Below are 9,892 nucleotides of genomic sequence, written 5' to 3'. Positions count from 1 at the left end.
GGACATGCACATGCGTGTGCACACTGCCTCTCCCGGCTTGCAGGAGAGAGGTGAATAGCGGCATGTAATGTCCCCTTTCTCCTAGACCTCAGCGTCATACAGAGAGAGCCGTTGGCTGTGTCTCAAATCCAGCGGGTCGCTCTGTGTGCCAATTGGGAGGCAGAGCCTCCACCTTGCAAAAAGCAATCAGCCCACCTGGCCATCGGCCCCTCTGGCATTTGCCAGAAGTGCCAGAGGGCCAGTCTGGCCCTGCTGGAATAAGAGGGATGGTGGTACACTGCCTGCCCGGGTTCTTAAACATCTTGGCCCGATTTTGCATTATCCTATCCAAGAAATGTGTGTCAGCATCATTATTCCTTCCACATGTCCAATCAAGTATTGCCTGCATTGTTAACAGCAGTTCAAGCATTTCTCAAAAACAACTTACCCTTATGTTCTGCCGGGAAATTGCCTATAATTTTTATTCCACCCAAACATCTCTTTGATCTTATCCTATCCCTTCCTACGAAACAAATTAATTGACACCAATGACATCTCTGCTCTATTAATAGAATTTTAAAATACAGAATTCATAAATACTGTAAAGTGCAGAGTGCCACTTATTAATAAAATATATAAATGTGTTTTATTACTCATTTAAAATTCAGCAAGACAAATGTGAGAAAGCCAATGTATTTATGTTAACTCATTGTATAATTTTTTTCAGCAAAGAATTTTTATTTCTCTTATATTCCGTGTTCTTTTGTTCCATGCTGCCGCTTATTCAAATAAGTGATATGCTGACTGTGACAGTGCGATGCCTTTCTCTCTCCAGGGCAGGATTCTTTCATCTGTCTTTTGTTTCAGTCATGAGTATTATTGCTTTCTTTTGATCAGGAACATGTGGCTAAATAAATCAGAGAGTGTGAAAATTTTCAATAAGAAAATGCAGTATGTTGTATCATTGCAAAATGCAAATTATTTACCCTGCAGTGTAAAGAAAGGAAGCGGTCATTCCAAAGACATTTATACGCAGAGCTTTACATACTGTTAAGTAACCACTTTATACAGTAAATTAACCATTCTATTTCTCAAAGCGTGGACATACATACATATATATATATATATATATATATATATATATATATATATATATACACACACACACACTGTATAAAGTGAACAGACCCTTGCATCGCGCCACAGGTAATTAAAGTACTCGTGTGGGGGCACCCTTACTCACAAATCCCCTGTTGGATGGGGGATAGGGGGGAAAGTATGGAATACAATTGTGAGTTGGCGCCCCTATTTTTGATCACCACAATTAGATCAATCAAGCCTTAGGTAATTTCACTCTAGCATATAGTAAAAAGTCCATATAATTTCAAATGTTTATAAAAAAGTATTTTTCCACACAGTGGCAGCAGTTATTCCAGATCTTTATAAATTTCATTGAGACATCTCAGACACTTGGAAACAGCAGAAGATACCCAACGAGTTTTGCCCCTTAACGGGACTTCATCGGGGGTTAACAGATCACAAGAATAGGTTAAAGGTACTTTTCACAAGAAGAAACAATTCGTAACAGGATGGTTAATGGGTCCTAGCATACATGAAGTACCTATTCTTTTATTATCTATGTTAGTAGATCAGCTGAACGGAGAATGATCTTCCTCCAGACAATGTCGCTAAAGATTATTCTTTCTGACGGCAAATTTGCAGGTAAGATCTCTTTAAGTGGGTATACCTATAAAAGGTCAAAATGATGACGATATCACCAATTGGTCTGGGAAGACCCAATGTGTTATATATATAAGAACCCAGGCTAAATTCCTGGTGGATCCAGCTTAATTGTAGAGATGTGCACCGGCCACTTTTCGGGTTTTGGGTTTTGGGTTCTGATTACCTTGAGGTTTTGGGTTCTAATGGGTTTTGGCAAAACACCTCCTAAGTGTTTTGTGTTTGGATTTATTTGGGTTTTGGGTTCTGATTTTTTTGTTAAAAAAAGCCTAAAAACAGCTAAAATGGCAGAATTTGGTGTTTTTTTTTGCTCCTACGCTATATTGACCTCAATAACATTCATTTACACTCATTTCCAGTGTATTCTGAACACCTCACACCTCACAATATTGTTTTTATTGCCAAAGTTTGCACTGAGGTAGCTGGATAACTATGCTAAGCCACACAAGTGTGCGGCACAAACACGTGGCTCATGTAAGAGTGGCACTGCAGCGGCAGACATGATGGCAGTTTAAAAAAATAGGCCCATAAAAGATACCTATCTGGCTTGATCATGCACTGTTTACCATGTGCAGCCAAGGAGCGGTGGGCATTTTGTGCAGCACAGAGTTTGTCTGCAAGTGTGTAACTGTTTCGATCACTTTAACATCCAACAAGACCCCTATCTGGCTTGATTGTGATTATGATTATTTATAATTCATTTCATCTGATTTTTAATTTGGTGATTACTGATTAGTAATATTATTCATTTATTATTTATTATTACCATTCGTCTCGTCAATCATTGCCTAATGGGTGGAGGGGAGGGGGCTAATCAATGACTAGGTGGCAGCTGGAAGAGTTCTATCTGGCTGCGACTTCTGTAACTCTATTGATCGCTAGGGTGGATTCAGGTGATCTGGCTCGCTAGGCGGGTGTTCCCTTTGCTCACTGCTTCACATGCGTCCCTCGTGAAGCTGTGCGCTCTGTCGAGGAGGATGTCCTTTGCCGGTAGAGAAGTACTGATCTTCTCTCAAGGTGTTACGACTCGTAGCTGCACTCCCCTGCTACAACCTCAAAACAAGCACCAAGACCCCTATCTGGCTTGATTGTGCACTGTTTACACAGTGCAGCCGAGGAGCAGTGGGCGATTGGTGCAGCAATCAATTACTCTCATTAGTGGAATGCAATCAGTTGTATGCATTTAAAAGACAAGTCCCTCATACGAATGACTCTCAGCAGTGGGCACCAGACCAGACAGGTAGATGAAGCAGTACTAGACACCACACGGTAGATAAGTCAGTACTAGGCACAAGACCGGTAGATAAGGCAGTACTAGGAAGTACTAGGCACCAGACGGTAGATACGGTAGTACTAGGCAGTGGGCACTAGACCAGACAGGTAGATGAGGCAGTATTAGTTGTGTGTGTATCTGTTTTGGTCAGTTTAATATTTAACAAGACCCCTATCTGGCTTGATTGTGATTATGATTGATTGATTATTAATTATTTTTTTGATGTGATTGATTCATGGTCGAAACCCCGTTTAACAACCTGGCTGATCCTGACCCTGATGTGCAGTTTGTCTCTGTGCTGAAAGATCCCAATCTCAAATGGCAGACTGAACAACCTGTGGATAGCCATATTTCAAAAAATGTGAATGTGCTTGTGTGGCAGCCCACTACAGGATATCCCCTGTGCCCCTGGAGTGCCCCCAAAGAAGTTTAATTGCAGCCAATGCTGCTCAGAGGAAAACTGCAGGGATGTGAGGGGTTAAACAGCCCCAGCTCAGTCCACGTGCAGGGAGCCTGACACCCCCCTGATTGGCTGCCCAGGGAGTGTGGCAGTCCACCCCTGGTGTACTCTTGTGCCCCCAAAGAGATTTTAATTGCAGCCAATGCTGCTCAGAGGAAAACCTCCTTTGCTTGTGGAAGCTGCAGGTCTGTGAGGGGTTAACAGACTCAGCTAGTGTCCTAGTGTCCCAGCTCCCCTGCACATGAGACAGGAAGCTGGGAGGTCAGAGGTGATCCCAGCAGCAGTGTGTGAGAGAGAGAGAAAGTGTGCAGAGGGGTGAAGAGCTTGTATCCTGAGCCAGGAAGCATGCAGACAGAGATGCTGTGCAGAGAGAAGCACACATCTGAGACCAGGCACTGGGAGCAAGGACCCAGCAGTTAATGACAGCCAGCACTGCTGACCAGAAGAAGGGGTGAGCAGCATGTGAAGGGAGATAGAGCCCAGTAGGAGTGACTGCAGAGACCTACAGCACGGAACTAGGCAGAGAGGGACATTGCCGCCCATCTGGGAGTCACCCAGAGGACCACACAGCACCCAAGACAGGCAGTGGCCAGCCAGGAGTCGTGACCAGCAGGAGCTGGCAACTGCAGCTGATTGTTCAGGTACTGGGGTGTTGGATACCCCCACTAACAGGACTGCCTGTTTGCCTCTGATACAGGAGATTGCCCTAAGGGATGGGAATCTGCCTGCCCCTCTTAGAGAGGATTTTTGATCACTTTTGTTATACATAAAAGTAGTGTGCACACTAAGTTATGGCCTAATCACCTTGTGAGGATTTCCTTCGCGGGACCGTTATTCAAATTCAGGAACTGTGTTGTTTTGCACCAGGGACTACCGCGCAGTGTATATAGGGTGCATAGCGCCACTTGGCGGACATGTTGTGACGTAATATTATTCTGTCATATTGTTATTGTTGTGATGTAATTTATTGCGTAATTGTTCTCTCGTTAATCTGGTCATTGATTAGTTATAGCTTTAATTACTGAATGATATAAAGTGACTGTTTTGCATAAGTACGTGAGTGTATTGCAGCAACCCATTTACATATCTCCTTTAAATAAATATTTGTTGCTGCTAGCCGTAGTAGCCTTGTCTTTTGTGGGTTCTCCTTGGGTTGTGCCATTCCCTGCCACAGGTTCTCCGGAAGAAGCCGTGAGGAATCCAGAAGCTGCCGCCGTAATCAGCTCCAGATCCAGATTGCACCACACCGTTACAGGGGCACTGTCACAGGAGCGCAAAAGGAGAGGTCAGAGGTGAAATGAAACTGTGCAGCGTGACGGAGGAGGGTTTGCAGCAGCGTGAGAGAGGATGACACGTGCTTAGAGAGAGAAGACAGGCTGGGCACCCTAAAGATCCACAGAGAGGAGAGCAGCAGAGTGCGCAGCCTGGAAGCGTGCAGAAGTGAGACCCGCTAGAGAGGAGATAGCCGGGCAGCGTTTCCGTGCAGGAGACCCGGCGGTGATGGACAGCAGCGCACACAGAGAGAGCCAGCAGCCAGCATCATGAGGAAGGCAAGAGGGAGGCCCTGCAGAGTGCCAGCCGTGACACCAGGGAGACGCTACCGGCCGGAGCTGGCAAAAGCAGCAGAGTACAAGGGTGCCCTACCCCCACTCAGCCTGTACCCTTCCTGCCCCAGCCCTGACTCCCCCAAGTCAGGGAGATCACATTCTCACCCATGAAGATGGTGACACAAATCCAAAAGAGGACAGAGAACAATCTCTTGCACACGAGACCACTGTGCTGGATACAAGACAGACCAGAGTCCACCTAAAGGTGTCGGATAGTACAGCATCCCGAAATGTTTCAAGGCTCCAAAAAAAAAGACTGCAGTGGCAGACTCCCAAATTAATGCAGGGTGAGAGCTGCAGCCAGCAGTGGGCGATTGGTGCAGCAATCAAGTGGAATGCAAACAGTTGTATGCATTTAAAAGACAAGTCCCTCATACGAATGACTCTCAGCAGTGGGCACCAGACCAGACAGGTAGATGAGGCAGTACTAGTTGTGTGTGTATCTGTTTTGGTCAGTTTAATATTTAACAAGACCCCTATCTGGCTTGATTCTGGTTATGATTGATTGATTGATTATTAATTAATTTTATGATGTGATTGATTCATGGTCGAAACCCCGTTTAACAACCTGGCTGATCCTGACCCTGATGTGCAGTTGGTCTCTGTGCTGAAAGATCCATATTTAAAAAAATGTGTGGCAGCCCACTACAGGATACCCCCTGTGCCCCTGTGCCCCAAAGAAGTTTAATTGCAGCCGCCTCCAAAGAAGTTTAAATGCAGCCTCCCCCAAAAAAGTTTAGCCGCCCAAAAAGATGTGTAACTAATTGTACCCAACTGGTCATCAAAAATAAACCAATCTTTATTGTGAAAACAAGGTATCAAGTGGCAAAGAAAAGGAAGCCAGTGATGAGAATTTTGTGAGCTGTGAAAGTATTATCAAGGAAACATAACTTTACTTAAGTTTTGAGGAAAGGCTTTATCGGACCATTTCATGAATAAAGAACAGTTGATGAAGAAATTAAAGAAGTATACATCGTTCTTGTCATTAAATAAAAAGGAGAGAGATGCGAAGGTCAAATCATTACAAAGGTTATCTGATGAGGAAAAAGCAGTTCTCTCTAAAAGGCTATGCACATATGACAAATAGTACAAAATGTTTGCAAATCAATTAAAAATTGAAAAGGGGGGCCAGAAGGTTTGTACAGCTTTATCTCCTAAAAAATTTCCAACAACTTGTTCCGAAGCAACTGTGTCTGTTAGTAGGTCAGCCTGTACAACTAACGGCAAAGAAAGTGACTATCTTCAAAACAAAAGGATTTTTGCCGCTTCAGAAACTGATCATGCTCAAGGTGAAGGCAGTCAGTGTACACCTCAGAATGCTAACCAAATACACAAAGTCCATGCAAAGATAAAGGATATTGTAAAAGAAAATTGCACTGACAAGTCTTCAACTTACAAAAACCAAGCTATGTATAAAACTGCAGTAACTGGAAAACTAAAAAAACTTAGCCGCCCACAAAGAACTTTAATTGCAGCCGCCCAGGCTTGATTCTGATTATGATTGATTGATTATGATAGATTGATTGATTATGATTGATTGATTATGATTGATTGATTATTAATTATGATGTGCCTGATCCTGACCCTGATGTGCATTAAAAATGACTCTCAGCAGTGGGCACCAGACCAGACAGGTAAAAAAAGTTTAGCCGCCCAAAAAAAGAAGTGTAATTGAGCCTTCCTGCCCCAGCCCTGAGTCCCCCAGGTCAGGGAGATCACATTCTCACCCATGAAGGTGCAGCAATGAGGTGGAATGCAAACAGCTATATGCATTTGAAAGACAATACCCTCATTAAAAATGACTGTCAGCAGTGGGCACCAGACCAGACAGGTAAAAAAAAGTGTAGCCGGCCAAAAATAAGTGTAATTGAGCCTTCCGGCAACAGCCCTGACTCCTCCAGGTCAGGGAGATCACATTCTCACCCATGAAGGTGCAGCAATCAAGTGGAATGCAAACAGTTGTATGCATTGAAAAGACAAGTCCCACATATGAATGACTCTCAGCAGTAGGAATAATGAATGGTGATGCAAGATGGAATTGTCCTTAGGCCCTCCCACCCACCCTTATGTTGCGAAAATAGGACATGCACACTTTAACAAACCAAACATTTCAGCGACAGGGCCTACAAAACTGTGGCTGAAATGATTGGTTTGTTTGGGCCCCCACAAAAAATAAACCAATTCATAATATCTCCCTGTATAAACTGGCTCTACAGTAACAAGATGTCATCGTCACTCATCATCATCATCATCATCCTCCTCCTCCTCCTCCTCCTCTGATTCCTCGCCCCCTTCAGTGTGTACTTCCTCATTCTCAGAGATTATCAATTCGTCCCCGCTGGACTCCACAATCACAGGTCCAGTTATAATCTCTGGAGGCAATTCCTGCTCTTCATTGAATAAGTGATAATTCATTTTTATAAACATCATTTTCTCAACATTTTTCGGGAGCAACCTCCTTCGCCGCTCACTGACCAGGTTCCCCGCTGCACTGAATACTCTTTCGGAGTACACACTGGAGGGGGGACAACTCAGGTAAAATAGAGCCAGTTTGTACAGGGGTTTCCAAACTGCCTTTTTTTCCTGCCAGTACAGGTAAGGACTGTCTGACATGTCTACTTGGATGCTGTCACCAAAGTAATCATCCACCATTTTTTCAATGTTGACAGCATCCAATGCACCGACAGTAGACATGTCAGCAATCGTTGGCAGGTCCTTGAGTCCGGACCAGATGTCCAAACTCCCTCCTGCCTGCCCTGCATCCCCGCCAGCGGGTTGTGTGGGAAATCGCAGCTGTTTCCTCACAGGCACAGGTGTGGCAGAAAATGAAGGAGGAGCTGGGGCCGTGTCACGGTCCCCTTCAGATGACAATCTCCTGACCAGCAGGTCTTTGCACCTTTGTAGACTTGTGTCCGCCGGAAACAGAGACACAACATACGCTTTAAACCGAGGATCGAGCACTGTGGCCAAAATGTATTCCTCTGACTTTAACAGACTGACCACCCTCGTATCCTGGCAAAGCGTATGGAGGGCTTCATCCACAATAGCGACATGCTTTGCGGAATCGCTCCGCTTTAGCTCCTCCCTCACTTTCTCCAGCTGCTTTTGTAACAGCCTGATCAGGGGAATCACCTGACTAATGCAGGCAGTGTCGGAACTGACTTCACGTGTGGCTACTTCAAACGGCTGGAGAACCTTGCACAACACGGAAATCAGCCTCCACTGCGCTTGAGTCAGGTGCAGCCCCGCTCCTCTGCCTATGTCGTAGGTGGCTGTGTAGGCTTGAATGGCCTTTTGCTGCTCCTCCATCCTCTGCAGCATATAGAGGGTGGAGTTCCAGCGCGTCACCACCTCTTGTTTCAGCTGATGGCAGGGCAGGTTGCGGAGTTTTTGCTCCTGCTCCAGCCTTCGGCAGGCTGTGGCAGAATGCCGAAAGTGTCCGCAAATTTTGCGTGCTACCGCAAGCATCTCCTGCACACTCCTGTCATTTTTTATGAAATGCTGCACCACCAAATTTATTGTGTGGGCAAAACAAGGCACGTGCTGGAAATTGCCCATGTTTAATGCCCGCACAATGTTACTGGCGTTGTCCGACACCACAAATCCCCAGGAGAGTCTAAGGGGGGTAAGCCACAGGGAGATGATTTCCCTCAGTTTCTCTAAGAGGTTGTCGGCGTTGTGCCTCTTCTTGAAACCGGTGATACACAGCGTAGCCTGCCTAAGAAGGAGCTGGCATGCAGGAGATGCTGCTGCTGCTGCTGCTGCGGAAGGTGATGCATCTACCCAGTGGGCTGTCACAGTCATATAGTCCTTAGTTTGCCCTGATCCACTTGTCCACATGTCTGTAGTTAAGTGTACAGTGGGTACAGCCACATTTTTCAGGGCACTGAGGACACTTTTTCTGACCTCCCTGTACATCGCGGGTATCGCCTGCCTAGTGAAGTGGAATCTAGACGGGATTTGGTACCGGGGACACAATACCTGCATCAACCGTTTAAATCCCACTCTATTGATGGCGGACACCGGACGCACGTCTAACACCAACATAGCTGTCAAGGCCGCAGTTATCCGCTTTGCCATAGGATGACTGCTGTCGTATTAGATCCTCATGGAAAATGACTGTTGGACGGTCAATTGCTTAGTGAAAGACGTAGCAGTCTTACGACTTCCCCTCTGGGATGATGACTGACTTCCCCTCTGGGATGATGACTGACTTCCAGGAGCAGCAGCAGCAGCGGCAGTAGTAGTAGTAGTAGGCGTAGTGCTGCAGGATCCTCCGGAGGAATCTATGGAGTCATTCATGCAGGTGAGATGGACTGCAGGACTCCCCCCTATCCGGATCGAGGAGGAATTTGTCGAGGAGGGAGTTGGTGGTGTGCTTTTCAGGCATTTGGCTCCAAAAGGAGGACCAAGTGATTTAGGTGTCGCTGGACTGCTAGCCGCACTTTCTGGACTAAACACTGAACCATGACGCGTCTTTAGGTGACGTTGAAGGGAGGTTGTCCCTAGGTGGGCAAGATCCTTACCCCTGCTTATTGGAGTTTTACATAAGCTACAAATGGCAATACTTTTGTTGTCCGGATGCGGATAAAAAAAATTCCAGACCGCAGAGGTGGATTTATTGGTCCTTTGCATGACGATGGACTTTTTCATCCCATGGACAACAACTTTTTCCCCCAAAGGTGCCTCATTCCCCCCTGGTGCGTCATTTAAGCAAACCAAGTCTCCATCCTCCTCGACAACTTCCTCCTCAGTGCCAGCTACATCAATATCCTCCTCCTGGTGTACAACATCACCTTCACTGATAAAATCTGGAACTAGACTGTGGGTGAT

The 9,892-nt window shown here is 45.7% G+C and overlaps 1 long non-coding RNA gene across 4 annotated transcripts in view; it reads right to left on the bottom strand.

The window, feature by feature from the left end:
- Positions 1-609: 609 nt before the first annotated feature.
- Positions 610-9,892, bottom strand: part of LOC146020644 (uncharacterized) — a 66,232-nt gene continuing 56,949 nt past the window's right edge. For all 4 annotated transcript variants that reach the window (XR_014450822.1, XR_014450823.1, XR_014450821.1 and 1 more), the window contains one exon: positions 610-886. This is a non-coding gene — a long non-coding RNA (uncharacterized LOC146020644). The remainder of the gene's footprint in view (positions 887-9,892) is intronic.

Source organism: Crinia signifera, chromosome 7, assembly GCF_055691185.1.
Source record: "Crinia signifera chromosome 7, ASM5569118v1, whole genome shotgun sequence".
Lineage (NCBI taxonomy): Eukaryota > Metazoa > Chordata > Amphibia > Anura > Myobatrachidae > Crinia > Crinia signifera.
Note: the sequence above shows the minus strand (reverse complement) of the source record. Positions and strands in the feature narration are given on the sequence as shown.